Raw genomic sequence first — 19018 nt, 5'->3', positions numbered from 1 at the left:
CCAAGTATGAATGTGTATGGATTGATTTCTATATCGTTGGGGAAGAATTTGATCCCCTTAGGAAATAGAAAACATAAAGCATAGGTAAAAATTATAATGGTGCAAAATGTGTTAAGACGTTGATGTTATAAAGAAGTATTAAAATTAAACAGTAAAAACCTACAAATAATATTAGCTAATGTTGAAGGGAGAGAAACTGGATGGCTCACTTTTTAACCAGAGTGGTTTTTCTTTTTTTTTCTTTTTTTGAGGCAGGGCCTCACTCTGTCATTCAGGCTGGAGTGCAGTGGCATGATCTTGGCTCACTGCAACCTCCACCTCCCAGGTTCAAGTGATTCCTGTGCCTCAGCCTCCCGAGTAGCTGGGAGTACAGGCATGTGCCACCACGCCCGGCTAATTTTTGTATTTTTAGTGGACACGGGGTTTCACCATGTTGTCCAGGCTGGTCTCGAACTCCTGGCCTTAAGTGATCCGCCCACTTGGCCTCCCAAAGTGCTGAGATTACAGGCGTGAGTCACCGTGCCCAGCCCAGAGAGCTAGCAGAAGTGTCAGGAACAGAGATCCGATGGCAGTCTTTTCCTCACTTCGCTTTTTCTGCTGTCCTGGAAGGCTCTCTCCCTCTGCTCTTTGGACAATGCCTTGCCCCTCCTGGTGGCAGCTTCCTAGGGAGGGCAGAGTTGGCGGCTCTTCTTTGGTTGCTGCCCTGCTTTTCTGTCTTCTTTGTAGAAGGTGACCGACCACTGCACTTGGAGAGCACTTGTGCTGTTCTCTCCTGACTGATTTACTTGGTGTGAAAATGGCTCAGCCTTGGGGGCCAGAATCTGAGGTTGAGTCTTCAACTACTTTCTTGACTGTGTTGCTAAGGCCGGACTCTCCTCCTAACTTCACCAGATGGAGTCATCTTTTTATTAGCTATCCTGCCTAGTAGGATGTAAAATCTTTTTTTCTTTTTAGATTCTGATACAAATTTGGATAGTGTGGACATTTTAGCCATATTAATTCTTACAGTCCATGAACATGGAATATCTTTTCATTTATCTGTCTTCAGTTTCTCTCATCAGTGTTTTATAGTTTTCAGTATAGAAATCTTTCGCTTCTTTGATTACCTGTATTTTTTTAACTATTGTAAATGGATTGTTTTCTTGATTTCTTTTTCAGATGGTTCACTAGTCATATATAGAAATGCTAACTAATTTTTGTATGTTGATTTTTGTATCCTGTAGGATAACTCCCTTCTGATTTATATCAGAATCAAGAAAGATTCAAATCTTTCTTCAAAAAAAAATCAACATTTTAAAAAAGAATTAAGAAAACAATTTATATTAAAACCAGTAACTCCTTTTTGATTCCTAGAAAAAAAAACTGACGCTAGTGGAGATCGTCATAACTTTTTAAAGCTAGAAGGAATTCTTAGAGATGAGTAGAAAGGGTTTCAAATTTTTATTGTACAGTTGAAGACTTCCTGCAAGCCTCCCTATAAAAACAAGCAAGCCACAGATAATTACTGAGCACCTACTAAGTGCCAAACTTACTTAAAAAATAGAGCAGTCTCCTAGCTCGGCATTCCAGAATCTTAAGGCTCTTTTGTGTAAATGCCCTGCCTGCTGAGAGCTGCTTTTAATTGCTTCTGGTCTGCCTCAGCCTGTGTAGGAGATTTGTGGCCCAATCATAGATTCCTGTCCTGTTGTGAAACAGGAATAACATTTGTGACACTGGAACAAACTCACGATGAATGGCTGGTTCCGCTGACCAGCAGCTCAATTTCACTTCTGCGTTTAATTGCCTGCAAAAGCTGTTTATTGCCTTGTGCACTCCTCCACGGCAACATTATCTCTTAAATAAACATGTTGTACCAGGTTGACAAGGGAGAGGTGCATATCAAGTGAACAGAAATAAATATAGGAGGACTCTGAGCTATGCCTCGGATCTCCTTTCAGGCCCTATGGCAGGTGCCCTCTTGACTGCTTTTCCAAAGCTTGTGCCACCAGATGTGTAGACTTACATTCCAGCCACGTTTAGGGTGTGGCCAAATGGCAGCATTGGCAGTGATTTCATTCTTTCTAGTGGTTATGTGGTCTCCTCTGAAGTGTTTTATGGTCGTCCACTGACGATAAGGCACCTCGGAGGAATGCATTCATGTCTTAACATGCTTCGAGAGCCTACTATGTGCTGGGGATCTACCACTGAACAAAACACAAAAATTGGGAAAAGTGGGTCTTGGGAGAAGGCTGCTATTTCTTGATCCCTGTAGTTGGGGATCACCTAAACCGTTCTGTATTTGAAACTGAGATTCAGGTAGGAAGGAAACCGCATTCTGGCATCTGGGGCTTGAAGCACAGAAAAAAGTGCCCCCTTGTGACTGTTCTGGGTTGGTGCTCCAGCATCTTCTGCCTGCTGAGGGTGGAAGGGTTGGGCAGGGCACTCAGAAAAGCCAGTACCTTTTCACTGCTTGTCCGCCATAAGGAGCAGCCAGACAGGCTCTCGTTTTCACATTGCTCCTCCTTTTTTGTTGTTTTTTAAATGTGGCTCAGCATCAGGACAACCTGTTTGTTAGCTTAAAAGAATGATAAAACAAGTCACTTTCCAAAGCATTTGCTGTGCGGGGGCGACCAGAGCACTCTCTGCAGCTGTGCCACATTTGTGCTGTAGGAAGGAGCAGTGAGGGTGGGGCCATGGGATGACAAGGCGGAAACGTGGGTCTCAGGAGACAGTTGTAATGAACAAATATGATTTTAAAATATTCTTAAATTGAAAAAAAAACAACAAAGACATAATAGGGAGAAGACAGCAGAATGCAAAATCTACTTAATTTTTTTTTTTTTTTTTTTTTTTGAGACAGCGTCTTGTTCTGTTACCCAGGCTGGAGTGCAGTAGTGCAATCATAGCTCACTGCAGCCTCCAACTCCTGGGTTCCAGTGATCCTCCCGTCTCAGTCTCACGAGTAGCTGGGAATATAGGTGTGTGCCACCATGCCCCACCTGGCTAATTAAAAAACTTTTTTTGTAGAGATGGGGGTCTCAGTATGGTGCCGAGGCTGGTCTTAAACTTTTGGCTCAAGTGATCCTCCTGCCTCAACCTCTAGAAGCGCTGGGATTACAGGCTTGAGCTGCTGTGCCTAGCTCTACTTCAGTTTTTTTATTATTATTATTATTTTTTAATTGAGACAGGATCTTGCTCTCTCACCCAGGCCAGAGTGCAGTAGCATAATCTCAGTTCACTGTAGCCTCCACCTCCTGGACTTAAGCGATCCTCCTACCTCAGCCCCTTCAGTAGCTGAGACTACAGGCATGTACCACCACACCTGGCTAATTTCTGTACTTTTTGTAGAGATGGAGTTTCACCATGTTGCCTGGGCTGGTCTCAGACTCCTGGAAGCTCAAGTGATCTGCCTGCCGTGGCCTCCCACAGTCCTGGGATTGCAGGCATGAGCCACCAAGCCTGACCAATTTTTTTTTTTTTTTTTTTATTGTGAGACAGAGTCTCCCTCTGTTGCCCAGGCTAGAGTGCAGTGGCGTGATCTCCGCTCACTACAACCTCCAGCTTCTGGGTTCAAACAATTCTCCTGCCTCAGCCTCCCAAGTAGCTGGGATTACAGGCCCCTGCCACCATGCCTGGCTAATTTTTGTGTTTGTAGTAGAGACAGGGTTTCACCATGTTGGCCAGGCTGGTCTTGAACTCCTGACCTCAGGTGATCCGCCTGCCTTGGCCTCCCAAAGTGCTGGGATTATAGGCGGGAGCCACCACGCCCGGCTGCCTGACCAAATTTTAAGACATAGTAGAATACTTCACATGAGTTTTTTTTTTGCCACTGAGCTCCACAGTCAGGTTTCCCAGGATGATGTACATCTATCTGGTCACTGGAAACTCCTGGGAAGTTCTGGATGGAGAAAGCGGGAGTGACTTGCCTTACGAACCTTCCCTGGGCCCTCTCACCCTTGGCCAGGAGCCCTTCACAGTCTTGTTATCCACAGGATCACACCCTCCCACCAAGGCTGCCCTCTCACCCCCATGGCCCACACCATCAGCAGGTGAAACTAGCCCTCTTTTTTTTTTTGAGACAGAGTCCCTCTCTGTTGCCCAGGCTAGAGTGCAGTGGTGCGATCTCAGCCCACTGCAACCTCCTCCCTAGTTCAAGTGGTTCTCCTGCCTCAGCCTCCTGAGTAGCTGGGATTACAGGCGTGCACCACCATGCCCAGCTAATTTTTATATTTTTAGTAGAGATGAGGTTTCACCATGTTGGTCAGGCTGGTCTCGATCTCCTGACCTCGTGATCCGCCCTCCTCGGCCTCCCAAAGTGCTGGGATTACAGGCGTGAGCCACTGCGCCCGGCCCTAGTGTCCCTTTTTGCAGCCAGCTGGTTATTGGCCACTCTCTACTGGTAGGCCCACATTGACTGGCTTTTTCCTCTTGAAAGAAAAATTGACAAGGTTTGCAAGCAGGCATAAAAGGAATTCATAAAGACATACTCAGTTGGAAACACTTAAAGTAATTTTTTTCCTTAGGAAAGGAGATCGAAAATAGATATTTGCTGTGGGCTCTTAGGCTAACAACCATAATTTGTTTTTTCAAGGGGATTATAAAGACATAAATTCTTGTTGGTGACTGAAAAGATTTCTTTTATACATGTTCAGTTGCTATGATGTGGTATTTATTTTGTATTTGACCACCTTTTTGAACTCTGTAATTCTAATAATTTTATAGTTGCTTATTTTGTAGTTTCTAGGTAAGCATTCATTCCATAGAAACATTGCTCCTGACATTTTTACTTCTCTTTAAATTTCTCCAGTTCTAATTCATGTTCTTAGTGCATTGTTCAGTTTAGACAGTGATGGTGGGTGCAGGTGTCATTGTCTTATTCCTTATTTTACCGGGAATGTTTCTAGTGGTTCACTATTGTATATGCAGGACATTACCAGTGCTGGTTTACAGAGAAATGAGGAAAATAAGGACAAGTGAGTTTTTCTTAAGGCCAAATTATTCAATTCAAGAAAGTGTTTTTATTGGGGCTGTAGCCTTTCAACTTTTTTTTTTTTTTTTTGACAGAGTCTCACTCTGTCACCAAGGCTGGAGTGCAGTGGCATAATCTCGGCTCACTATAACCTCTGCCTCCTGGGTTCAAGCAATTCTCCTGCCTCAGCCTCTTGAGTAGGTGGGATTACAGGCATGCGCCACCATGCCCGGTTGATTTTTGTATTTTTAGTAGAGATGGGGTTTTGCCATGTTGGCCAGGCTGGTATCAAACTCCTCACCTCAGGTGATCCACCCCCCTCAGCCTCCCGAAGTGTTGGGATTACAGGCGTGAGCCACCGCGCCGGCCACTTTTCAACGTTTTAAAACATAATGTGATGGTTCTATTAGATGGCGGGATTTTTTTTTTGTTAGTGCTGTTATTCAGCAATATAAAAAGTTGATACCCATTGTCTCTCGCCTCCTTCCTGCACCCCCTCCTCCCCCACCTTTTTTTTCTCAAGACTGCTGCAGTACTCAGTATGTCCTTGTGACAACAGTGAAGTTCTTTAGGGGCTTCACTGTGCTCCCTTTAGCACGCTTATGTGGACTTACATTTGTGCTTACCTCTTGACCTGCAGGGTGCTTCCCCTCCCACCACATTTTTTTTTTTTTTAGATGGAGTCTTGCTCTCTTGCCCAGGCTGGAGTGCACCAATGCAGTCTCGGCTCACTGCAACCTCTGCCTCCCAGGTTCAAGCGATTGTCCTGCCTCAGCCTCCTGAGTAGCTGGGACTCCAGTCACACGCCACCATACCCAGCTAATTTTTATATTTTTAGTAGAGACAGGGTTTCACCATGTTGGCCAGGCTGGTCTCGAACTCCTCACCTCAAGTGATCTGCCCACCTCAGCCTCCCAAAGTGCTGGGATTACAGGCATGAGCCACCGCGCCCAGCTTTCCCCTCCTTTTTATGACAGCCATGGGAACACCTCATGCTAGTCTAGCATTTTGAGGAATTCATTCACAGGAACCCCAAGTAGGTTCTGCCATCAGGTACACGGTGAGGATGTAATGATTGGGCCTACTAGGTCAGTAGGCAAGTTTTGGAGACTCGTCTGTTTAAGGAAATGCAACTCCAAAGTCATGATAGACCCCAGAAAGTTAAAAGCCAGTGGAATTAAAGGTGTCAGGTTCCCTGAGTTTGGGGGTCACATTACCGTTACTATAAACTTTGCCTTAAATGGCTTGTCAAGTCTTAGCCATACCTATGATGTTTTCTTCTGAAACATAATTCCTCATTAGGTTCCTCTCTTTTAAGGAGAAATAGTGGACCCAATTCTCTTGGGTCTTTACAACACAGTCTTAACTCCTGCAGGGAGCAAAGCTTTCTTTCTCCAGCTGGCCCTGTAAGGAGCAGTGAGAGTCCTTGCCCCTCCCCCCTCCCCCCACATTACGCCTCTGAAGCATTAAGCCTGGGTGAATGTAGTCCTGGCTTTCTGATTCTAGGTGATCACCTCACCTACCTGCACTTTCACCAAGGAGTTCCTATTTTGTCTCGTTTTAGCTGATGAGAAGTGATGATCGTGACAGTCATCATCTGGTTTTTATTACACCTTTCCTTGAAGGAATTGCTGTTTTGTTTCACAGATGATGAAAGCTTAAATACTTGCACGCTTTTGATCCTGCAGCAAGGGTAGTTGTTTGTAAGAATTGGTGCCTGCGATGACAATTTTCCCAGTGGCTCTTTGTCTGGAGCCAAAGCTCAGGGAGAATGATGGTGGGAAGTTTAGATGCTGAGCCCAGACAGGTGGTGAGAGGTAGGGTTTAGGAATATCCCTTAGCTACAGTATAGTGCACGGGAGAGACATTTTTGCAGTGTGTTTTGGTTAAAAATATGTAGATTCCAGAAGAAACTAGAACTGGCCTCTAGATACCTGGGGCCCTGGAGAACAGGCAGCTCTGACTCAGAGAATATCTAGAAGGAGTGCGGACCTGGGCAGCCTAAGGGATTGTTTTCTCAGTCTGGTGGAAGCGGTCCAGTAGCAGCCCAGGAAAGCCAGATAGAGTGAAACCTTAGGTTTTCCAGCAACCTTCGGAAGACTTGTGTAAGTCCTGCGCTGTCCTACAGATTCATTTCCATTGTTAGATGACTTCAGTTTGATCTGGGCTGAGTAAGAAATCCCCTGTAAAGTGCTGATGTACTCCAGGGACTACTTCACAATTGAATCGGAGGCAGAAGCATATTATTAGTCTTGCGAGGTTGTTACATTACCTATTATCTGACACAATAGCATTAGGTTAGTAAATAATATAGTCATTTGGGGATTCTGTAATTGGCTTGAAATTTAGATAATTAGATCACAGTTTTTGAAAGCTTTCAGATTTGATTTGGTTTGGCTGGTGGCCAACATCCATTTGTGTTTGCCCTTTTAGCTTACTTTTTTTCCTGTTAAGTAGACATGAATATGATATAAAATTAGTTGCTTTTCAGAATGTTTAATTACATGTATAAGTGATTCTCAGATTTCTTAGGAGTCTGTATTTCTGTGGTCTCTTAAGTGTTCCTCATTATTTGAATAAAGATGAAAATCAAGGGAATGTATAACAGACAGGTTTGCCCTGTTTTTTTAATACCATAATAGAAATAAGATAGAAAAAAAGACGAGTTGCCAAAAAATATCCACTGTATGACAGAGTATGCATAAGAGACTCCTTTATGCATTTATTGATTGTTTTTATTGAGTGGCTGCTCCGTGCCTGGCACTGTGCTAGAGACTCTCAAGTACTGGCTCATGGTGGAATGGATGAGAAAGAAAACTCAAAAGACCCATGTGGCCGGGCACGCTGGCTCACGCCTGTAATCCCAGCACTTTGGGAGGCCGAGGCAGGCAGATCACCTGAGGTCAGGAGTTTGAGACCAATCTCAGCAACATGAAGAAACCCTGTCTCTACTAAAAATACGAAATTAGCTGGGTGTGGAGGCGGGTGCCTGTAATCCCAGCTACTCAAGAGGCTGAGGCAGGAGAATCGCTTGGACCAGGGAGGCGTAGGTTGCGGTGAGTCGAGATTGCGCCACTGCACTCCAGCCTGGGCAACAAGGACAAGACTCCGTCTCAAAAAAAAAAAAAAAAAAAAGACACATGTAATTCACTTATTCCTGTTTCGATCAGAGCCTAGGAAGAACTGTGATCCCTTGTGGAAAGATGAGCCCTTGCTGTAGCATGCCAAGAGGCAGGGTGGGGACGAGTGTTTGATCACCACTATTGTTTAGAATTTCCAGTGCATGGTGATAGATTGACTTTAGTGGGTTTTATTTTTAAAAAATTATCCCACAGTGAGTGTACCACCTTACTGCCTCCACGCAGGATGGGTTTTCCTCAGTACCCCCTCCTTGATATAGCATTGGCCCTGTGGGCATCACCATTGAGATGCACAGCCTCCTGGAAGGGGTGTTCATACATAGACTGAGGAACAGGGAAAAAGGTATTATCTCCACATTTTGTTTATCACATTCCTTCTCACAACATTCTTTCTGGCAAGTCCCAGTTCTAGGAGAAGGAAGGCAGACATAATTCTATGTCTGGAGTATTTGTATAAAACCAAAAAATGGGAAGGCCTGGAAATTTCGTTGTCTCCTTACTCCCTTACCTCTGTGTGTGTGTGTGTGTGTGTGTGTGTGTGTGTGTGTGTGGCACTGCAGGACATGTCAAACTAAAGTTTATGTACTTAAAATAATCTTTAAAGTGTATAGTGGAAAGGTTTTTTGTTTGAGTCATTTGTTTGCAAACCCTGACGAGGAGTCTTTTCATTGCGGTGCCCCGTTCTCCCGTCGATAGAAGCAGGTGGACCCGTTGGGGGGAAAAGGAGAGTGCAAGCAGAACAGCCCTGGAGCAGCGTCACGCTGCTGGGCACTCCCTGTCTCCTATTCCGTTTCATCCATAAGCACAGCCTTTCAGGGCTATGAGCCTCCTTTTGTGGATAAGGAAACTGGGGCTCAGGGAGATGAAGTAGCTAGCTAGTACTGCACATCTGGAAACGGGGAAGCTGGAGTTTGGACTTTGCCTGACTGCAGAGGGGCGGGCACCTTTGTTCCTGTGGTGTCTCTGCCTTCCTTGCAGGGCAGTGCACATTTCTTGGTTTTCCTTGTAAAGCCCTGAACTTCTGGAAAATCACTAGGCATGCTGTGTCTCAAGATGCTTCTGTGACACACACACACACACTCACACACACACACACTCACACACTCACTCTCACACAGTCTCACACACACTCACACACTCTCACACACACTCACACACACTCACACACACTCACACTCACTCTTCCAAATCCATACACTTTAGGGAACAGTGGTAATGTGTTGCTTTTGGTCATTCTTGTGTCATTTCAGTTAGTTGGAGGTGGACTCCCTTCATGGTCTTAGAGTGGGCAGGGCTGTTTCATGCCACCCACAAGTTGAGTGTGTCCATCAGAGGTCACCAGCCTGCGTTCAGATTGTGAACACCAGTTTGGTAAAGGATGTGAGTGTGAGTGTGTGCATGTGCTTAGTTAGAATGTGGCCCCAGGCAGCCTCACCTTGCCCTCCCGGCAGGCTCTCATGTTCTGTACTCATAAGATACCCCTCACACTGCTGATTTATGCTAAAAGTATCCTAATATTTCTGACAGCTCATGTGTGACATGAATATAATCCATATTTCTTAGAGCAGCTAATCCAAGCGGCTTATTTTCCTATACTGCTGATAGGGCTATATCTCTTGATGTCGCAGCCCTGGAGATTGTGATAGTAACATATTGTTTCTGGATCACTAGTTTTGTCTAAAACAGTAGGTTGGAACAGAGTAGCAAAGGTTAATTAAGTTTGTCCATCAAGGTGGGAACAGATATGGATGCCTCTGATGTTTCTGGTCCTGAAATCAAAGTTCCTGAATGTGTGGTTGTGGGCATCATTTCTCATTTTCAGACAATCAAAAAAAAAAAGTTTATTTGCTCCAGAAGTAGAAACAGTGTGAAGAGTTGTTAAAAGCTAAAGGCAGCAAAGTAGGTCTTTATACTAAGCAGATATCTTCATTTAAAATTAGAATGTTTCCTCGATTTAGTAGAGATAAATGTCAGAAGCATCTGAGGTGATTTACTTTGAATCTTGCTGTCTCTACTTAATCCCTTGGGACCAGAACCAAGTTACTTGATCTCTCTGAGCAGTTTCTTCCTGTATCAGTGATTATTAAATTATGAAGACTCATGAGATAACAAGACAATTCTCTATATTATTTCTCAATAGATGCTCATTTTCTTCCTCTGAAATTTGGTTAATCTTATCGTCAGTAACCAGTATTTTCTCAGGAAAATTAACATTAAGAATATCATCAGTACAACCCCCATCCATACAAACACGCACCCCAGTCTTAAGAAGCATTGTAGATGCCTTCAGAGACTGGACATGTGAGAGAGTGGAGCGTGCTGATCATTATTAACCAAATTTTAAAAAATACAACCTTTTTAATTTCCTTTCTCTCCAGCCATTTTACTGAAACTCTGTTTCTTGGTGGCTTTCATGTAAATGGTACTTGGATTTATGCCTGGTATACATGGGTTCAGTTGGGAAGTCAGGGTCTGTATTTTAGATTTGTGAACTAGACAAATGTAGGTTTCCAACCCAGGAGCTGGAAAATCCTGCATAGATTTCTCAAGATGAAGAAGGCGCTGAGCTAGTCCCAGCCAGACACTGGTCCTAACCAACCACCCCGCTCTCTTTTGTGAATCCCCTGAAATGCACCAAGACCCTTTCAGGTTTTAGGAAAAGGAAACAGTTTTTAAAATTTGGCTTTTTCTTACTATTTACCTCCTTTTAGAGGTACTTGCGTCCCTTTACCTAATTTATACATCGGTGTCTTTCAAACGTTTTAGATTGAGACCCACAGTGAGAAACTGTATTCCAGTATAAATTTACACACACATACACAAAATGACAAGTTTTGTAGAACAGCTCTTACCCCTTACGCAAATTGTATATGCAGTGAATTCTTATATACTGTTCTCTTTTATTCTGTTCTGTTCTATTGCATTCTGTTCAATTCCATACAGTTCTCTAATATATATATGTGTGTGTGTGTGTGTGTGTGTGTTATGTATGTGTATATATATGTGTGTGTGTATATATATGTGTGTGTGTGTATATATATATATAAATAAAACACACTGACTGCAAACTGAACTATTTGAGGGCCCTATAAAAGGTAACACTTCTGCCTTTTGGAAAACATGGTCTCAAGTAGTACACTGTTGTTCTGTCAGTACCACTGATCGCAGATAGTGGAAACAGTTGAGCAACACAAGTTAAAAAAATAATTTGGCCTTTGTAAAATGTCAAAATACTCACATCTGAATTGCTTCTGGGCTAAAGATAAGCAAAATGGACCACTAATAAGTACAAGTGTAATCCTGATATCGTATGAGGTTCCTATCCTTAATGGGTATTCAAGATTGTTGTGGGCTGGGCATGGTGGCTCATGACTGTAATCCCAGCTCTTGGGGGTGGGGGGCCCAAGGTGAGAGGATCACTTGAGGCCAGGAATTCAAGACCAGCCTGGGCAACATAGTGGGACCCTGTTTCTACAAAAAATATAAAAAATTTTGCTGGGCTTGGTGTTGTGCGCCTGTAGTTCTAGCTACTCAGGAGCCTGAGGTGGGAGGATCGCTTGAGCCCACGAGATTGAGGCTGCAGTGAGCTGTGATCACACCACTGTACTCCAGGCTGGGCGACAGAGAGAGACCCTGTCTCTAAAAATGTTTTTTTAAAAAAGACTGATGTGAATTTCTCTTCCATGCCCTCTCCACAATTTCTGGAAATTGGGGGAGGGCTTGCTTTATATCCTCATGTTCAGTTTTGGTTCTGTTTTTCCATATGACTTGTTTATTTTTTTATGGTTCATCTTAGGGCTGTTGTTTATTTTTATTTTTAGAGCTACTGTGATACAGACTTTCCTTTGGTTCTTTTTTTTTGAAAACTCCACTCACACTTTTTCTTTTGTTTTTGCATGTGTAGTGGGAAATTTGGGATTTGCGACTTAAAACATCTTAAATGTATCGCTTCTTAAATGATTGGTTCTCTCTGCCCTGTTGTGTGAGCATCCTCCTCTCCACTCCTCCCCCATTTTCCCCTCCCACCTCGCTTGGGCGCATTTGGAGGAAGAGTTTTCGTTTGGAAAAAGGACTCTTGGCTTCTTCAGCATCTGAATGCCCAGCCCCAGCCCCACGCTTAGCACAGCACCTTCACCCCTGTCCACCCCTCACCCCACACACGTCGAAGGATCCTCTTGTCCTTTGCGGAATCCCTTACAAAGGCTGAGTCCTCACAAATGCCTGTCTCTCTGCCTCCTTTCCTTTCCTCCCTCTAGGAGGGGAGTGGAGGGCATTCCATAGCAGGACCACCTAAGAGAAAGCAAGGTGAACGCAGGAGAGGAAGGGAGCAAAGGACTCATCGTCAGAGCACTGGAGACAAAAGGAAAGGAAGTCGGGAGGGGCAGGTTTTCCCTGCGGGAATCTGCTTGGGTCACACACCTCAGCATTTGGCCTGGTGCTTTGGTAATCTCTGAAATGTATGCATAATAGCAATCATTTTAGCCTATATATTAAAATTTTTTTCTCAGCTGTGAAATGTGGAATGCTGAAAAATGAATGAGGTGTGTATTTCAGAAGGTGAACGGGGCTTTTTGGGTGAAGCCCTTTGCATAGGTGAAGTCTGTAGGCTGAGACAGTTCACGGTATATGCTTAGCTGAGCTTGGGAACAGGCATCCCATTTAGAAGCATCTATTAAACTAAAGCCATCATTTAATGAGGGTAAAAGTCCATCCCAGCCTTCACACCCAGCACCACCAGACGACCCAGAATTCTACAGCCTGTGAAGAGTCCTACCTTTATAAAAAGGTTTCTGTTCAGAAAACCAAAGCTTCACCCCAAATACGGCTTTTGCCATGTAAGACCGTAAGCCACATATCAATACCAAGGAGTTTTTTTGTTTCTGTTTTTTGAAACAGGGTCTTACTCTGTCACCCAGGTTGGAGTCAGTGGGGTAAACACAGCTTCCTGCAGCCTCGACCTCCTGCGCTTAAGCCATCCTCCCACATCAGCCTCCTGCGCAGCTGGGAACACAGGTGTGTGCCACCACGCCTGCCTAATTTTTTAAATTTTTCGTAGAGATGGAGTCTCACCATGTTGCCCAGACTGTTCTCCAACCGCTGGGCTCAGGTAATCCTTCCTCCTTAGCCTCCCACGTGCTGAGATTTACAGGTGTGAGCCATTGTGCCTGGCTGAGTCGTTACACTATTTGTTTAAATATCAGTTTGCAATTAGGAGTGTTATCCTATGGAATAACTCTTCTCATTAAGACTCTTCCCCTTTCTGCAAATGAGCATTGCTTAGAGCCTCCAGTGAAGCTGAACGAAGCTCTAGAGAGATAGAAACTTACCGCTGAAGATTTTTTTGTCTTGAAGCATGGAGAATCAAGATACCTAAATACTGATGATGAAAACTTTTAATAAATGTGAGCACAGGCACTTTTAATGAAAAAGGCATCATCTGATATAAGTTCAAAAACAAATGAAAAAGCTTAGAAATTAAAAAAAAAAAAGACTGTTCCCCTTTGTTACATCAACTCTAGTTTTATGCAGCCAAGCCATGTTTAGTAAACAACTAGATGACAATTTGGTCTTCACAAATCCCTTTTAGTCATTCACCTGGATAGACTGTTCACTTTGACGCAAGACCAGACACTCATCTAAATTGTTACTAGATAACCAGTGACTGGTATTTGGGATTTTTTTTTTTAAAAAAGAAGTGAACTCAAACATTTTTATGATTTTTTTTTTCAGATATTATTGTTACCATAAAATAGAGTGGCTAACATGTATAAAAGGAAATTATGGCTCGGATTTACTGTTATGCATATTCTTAACAATTTAATAAAACACAACTCCAAGGTCTTGGGTTTCCTGCAAGGTTAATACTAACACCGTGAGCATCCTCCGCCAGCCATCGCTTATCCATGGGTCGTACTCTGGTTCAGAGACTTTGGATGGGTAATAACATATAAACCATGTCTCTTGCTTGCCAGTGACCACTGCTAATAATAATAGTAGTCATCATTCACTGGAATCCTGGGTTTTTACGGTTTACTTGGTTTATTTATTTGCTTAGTTTAAAGGAATTACAAAAACCCTTGAGAGGAAACAAGGAGGCATTTCACAAAGGAGAAAAATATATATCCCTTCAGGAAAACTCAGCGGCTCCTCTAATTTCTTTGCCGCTCTTGTCCCTCAACAGCACTTAGCTGTTGTCTTGTAGCAGGAGGTGAGGGACTGAGCACAGGGGTGCTGCTAGGTTAGTTTAAAGCGAGCTTCTCACCTTGGCGCTGTTCAGGCCTTGGGTTGGTTAATTCTGTGTCTTGTGGGAACTGTAGTGACAGTCAGCAGCATCCCTGACCTTGACCACTAGATGCCAGCATCAACTCCCTGCCCCCTTGTCACAATCAAAAGCATCTCCAGATGTTGCCAGATGCCCTGTGGAGGACCAGACTGCCCCTCGTTGAGAACTACTGGTTTAAAGTAAAGTGAGTTTCGAAGGCTTTGCTAATTTCCCATTTCGTTTAAGCCGAAAGCAGCAGGGTCGTGATTTTCTTTTCGAAGTTAGAAGAGAGCAGGAAGTGATTTAGTGTGAAATTGCATTCTGCCTTTTTCTGGGTTAATTGCAGTTTTTGTTTCTGTTTTTTGTTTTTTGTTTTCTTTTTTTTTAGACAGAGTCCCACTCTGTCGCCCAGGCTGGAGTGCAATGGTGCAATCTCTGCTCACTGCAACCTCTGCCTCCTGGGTTCAAGCGATTCGCCTGCCTCAGCCTCCCAAGTAGCTGGGATTACAGACGCCTGCCACCACACCCAGCTAATTGTTTGTATTTAGTAGAGACGGGGATTCACGATGTTGGTCAGGCTGGTCTTGAACTGCTGACCTCAGGTGATCCACTCGCCTCAGCCTCCCAAAATGTTGGGACTACAGGGGTGAGTCACCACGCCCATCCATGAACTGTGGTTTTAACGTCCTGTTTACATTGCTACACATGCACTTGGAAACACATAGAATTGTCCTTTTTTTCTTATGAGCAAGTTGTCACCTGGGTGGGTTGTTTGTGGGTTGTTCTTTGAGGTGGATGTAGCTGAAGTGACTGATGACCTCAGTAAGTTCGTGTATTAGTCTGTTCTCACACTGCTATAAAGATACTACCCAAGACCGGGTAGTTTATAAACAAAAAAGGTCTAATTAACTCACAGTTCCACATGGCTGGGAGGCCTCAGGAAACTTGCAATCATGACAGAAGGTGAAGAAGAGGCATCTTCTCTTCTTCACAAGGCAACAGGAGACAGGGGAAAGAGAACAGGGGAAACTGCCAAACACTTTTAAAGCATCAGATCTCAACAGAACTCCCTCCATATCATGAGAACAGATTGGGGGAACCGCCCCCATGATCCAATCACCGCCTATCACGTCCCTTCTTCGACACGTGGAGATTACGGTGTGAGATGAGATTTGGGTGAGGACACAGAGCCCAACCGTATGAGTTCACATTCTAGTAACCTCAAATGGAGTCTGACCCTTTGTATCTTTTTCTTCTTTTACTGAAATTCTTTTATAGCTCAGTAATCTTGGGGATTCATTAAGGATAGTATTTGAGTATAAATAACTAAATTCCTATTTCCTAATAGTTCTTTTTATTTCATCCTTTCTGAAAACATGGAAAAGGAATTAAGGGAATAAATAAGCATATGCATGGATTTGAAATTGTGTTTATTTTCCAGTAAGCGTTAGTTAAAAAAAAGAATTTTACTGTTCATCTTCGTCTTTTTGTCAAATAATTCATACATTGGGATTGGCAGCGTTAGCCAGTCTGTCAGATTTAGCCTGTTTTAATCAATATAGGGGATTGTTGGGATCTCGTACTTCCAAGGTATGTGGACGATATGTTGGTAATTGTAGAACACTGGTTCTCAATCTTGGTGTCATCCTAGATTTACCTGGGATCTTTGAAAATACCAAGCGCCCAGGCCACATCCCAGAGCAGTTAAACCAGATTTTCTTGAGTGGAGTCCAGGCATCAGTACTGGGTTCCCTTCTCACCTTACTCCAGTGAGAGTGAAGTTTGAGAAGGAACCAGTGCCACTGTTTACAAATAAAGTTTTATTGGAACACAGCCATACCCATTCATTTTACAAATTGCTAGAGACTGTATAACTTGCCTAAAATATATATACTGTTTGACCATTTACAATAAAACGTTTGTGACCCCTGCTATAGACTCATGGTTAACATTTTTCAAACATTTTGAAAGGAAGGTTTGTATAAACTTTCATAGTAAAAAAAAAAAAAAAAAAAAAAAAAAAAAAAAATACAGCATTTTGCAGAGCGTTTAGGCCCAAATCCTATCTGTTTTCATGTACCCTGGCAAAATTGAAAAAGCATTTTCCTTGAAGAACTGGCTTGAAGATATTGTCAAACCTGAAGTAGATGTGACAAACTCAGCACCCACAGCAGGGAGGCTCCATTATTTATATTAGGCTTACGTCGGCACCTTGCTTCTAATTCAGTGTTCATTACTCAGACTGTGTAATTGACCTAAGGCAGTGTGTGGAGACACAAACAGCTTGTCAATTCAAAGTGTGTCTGAGTTTGTTTTTACTGCTGCAGCAGCTGTAGATGGCAAGAGACCCCTGAAAAAAATCTTTTAGTTCTGGGGAGTTTTGTGTATAAAAATAAAAAAGAATGAAAATTAAAAATTGCTATTTACATCGTTTCACTCTTCCAGTTCAGCTGGAAACTGGATGGTTGTAAGCAACTGGTAATTTTTTTTTTTTTTTTTTTTTTAAGCTGGGGCAGTGGCTGACACTTGTAATCTCAGCACTTTGGGATGCCGAGGCGGGCGGATCACTTGAGGCCGGGTATTCAAGACTGGCCTAGGCAGCATGGAGAAACACCGTCTCTACTAAAAATACAAAAATTAGCCAGACGTGGTGGGGCGTGTCTGTGGAGTAGGCATCTGTAGTCTAGCTACTCAGGAGGCTGACGCAGGACAATCGCTTGAAGCCAGGAAGCAGAGGTTGCAGTGAGCCGAGATTGTGCCATTGCACTCCAGCCTGGGCAACAGAGTGAGACTGTCTCAAAACAATTTTTTTTAGAAGGGTTTCCTTTGGTCTTGGGCTCTGAGAGGTACTAAGTATGAGAGGAAGGATCACTTATTCTAGTCCCTGGGCACCAGCAGTATCAGCATCTCCACCCCGGTCTTAGCATCAGGACCTGCATTTTAACAGGACTCCCTGGCCATTCACATGCACATTGAAAGATGCTGGGAATCATAGAAGGATTCTGCACTGTTCTAATTGATAACTGGGTGTGTGTAGTAAACAGCTACCATGATTGTCCCTTTTCTTTTAAATGGTTTAATGGCTTCTTGATGGGCTCTCTTGCCATGTGGTCTTACTCATTAGGGGTAGCCAGTTTTTCCTTTTTGGCTGTTTTCCAAGTATACTTTCTTTAACCTTCTATTTAGTAAAGATTTAATGTGGCTGGGCGCAATGGCTCACGCCTGTAATCCCGGCACTTTGGGAGGCCGAGGCGGGCGGATCATGAGGTCAGGAGATTGAGACCATCTTGGCTAACACGGTGAAACCCTGTCTCTACTAAAAATGCAAAAAATTAGCCGGGCATGGTGGCGGGCGCCTGTAGTCCCAGCTACTGGGGAGGCTGAGGCAGGAGAATGGCGTGAACCTGGGAGGCGGAGCTTGCCATGAGCTGAGATCATGCCACTGCACTCCAGCCTGGGCGACAGAGCAAGACTCCGTCTCAAAAAAAAAAAAAAAAAAAGATTTAATGTAATGGTACAAAGTGAAAACGGAGTGATTGGTCTAGAAGAGACACCATTTAATATACTTTAGAAAAACAAACTAGAAAGGATAAAGGGGACTTACCCAGGTAAACTTCACTTGAGCGGAAATAATCACTTGTAATGGTGTCTTTGCTTCTCCAGAAGAAGTAATCCACTCATCAGAACATAGATTTGAGCTTGAGAGCAGTAGAGATCAAAAATAAATTCCTTGAGCTGCTCAAAGCATCAGGCAGAAATCAGGGACTTAGCTCTTTCTTCCAAACAGCACCATAATACCCAAAGTACACTTAGGCCAGTGTTAGTTGGTGAGTTGTCCAGAATGTAGATGTTTATGGAAAATCTTGAGGAAGCCCAGTGCCTAATTTTACTCTACCAGGCTCTGTCAAGTTAGTACTATTTTCTTTTTCAAGTAGCATTTAAAATATTTGATTGAAAAACATGATTTCGAATTATTTTGGATTATTTTGAAATTACTCATATTTCTGAACAGAATTGGTTTATCTTGAACATTCCCTTAGATCAAATTTTAAAAGTGAGTACCATCTAAATTTAATTTTTAAAAGACTGTTATAAATAACTGAAGTCCAGCTCTGTTGTTGCCATGAAGATGTGATCATGAGTTGAATGCTCAATGTCTGTACCAGGGTCTAGATGTTCATGGAAGTGGGTCTTACACAATCAGAGTCATCAGGGCCAGGAAAGTGGAAATGGGGGGGCCCTTTCTAAGCCATCAAGTCATATCTTCTTAGCTTTGAATGAGAATCAGGAAGCCACAGGGAATGTGAACTGCTTCTTATGTAAAAGCTATCTCATGGTCCTAAAGGCAGGGTCTGGTTGCCAGAAAAAAATGAATGACTGCTGAGCTCACATGCAGCTGCCACTGCTACTGGAGGGGTGCTTGTGCCTCCTTACTGCCTTCCCAGTTTCGCTCTGCCTCATGTGTCCAGTTAGCAGAATCCAAATCACCTCCAGAATTCAGATCTCAGACTCCTGTTCCTCGCTGCAGGGAATAGACGCTGAGTAACAGGATCCAGCATGGCATCGTGCTAATGCCCACAGCTTCCCATTACACGTGGTTTGCATGTTGTTTTACAGTATTTTTTTATGTTTTTAATATATATATATATATTTTTTAGACAGGGTCTC

General features: G+C 43.3%; 1 protein-coding gene across 2 annotated transcripts in view; it reads left to right on the top strand.

The window, feature by feature from the left end:
* The window catches only part of DMRT1 (doublesex and mab-3 related transcription factor 1), a 128865-nt gene that overhangs the window by 55269 nt on the left and 54578 nt on the right, over positions 1-19018 (top strand). The gene's annotated exons all lie outside the window — the stretch shown is intronic.

Source organism: Symphalangus syndactylus, chromosome 9 (genome assembly GCF_028878055.3).
Source record: "Symphalangus syndactylus isolate Jambi chromosome 9, NHGRI_mSymSyn1-v2.1_pri, whole genome shotgun sequence".
NCBI lineage: Eukaryota > Metazoa > Chordata > Mammalia > Primates > Hylobatidae > Symphalangus > Symphalangus syndactylus.
Note: the sequence above shows the minus strand (reverse complement) of the source record. Positions and strands in the feature narration are given on the sequence as shown.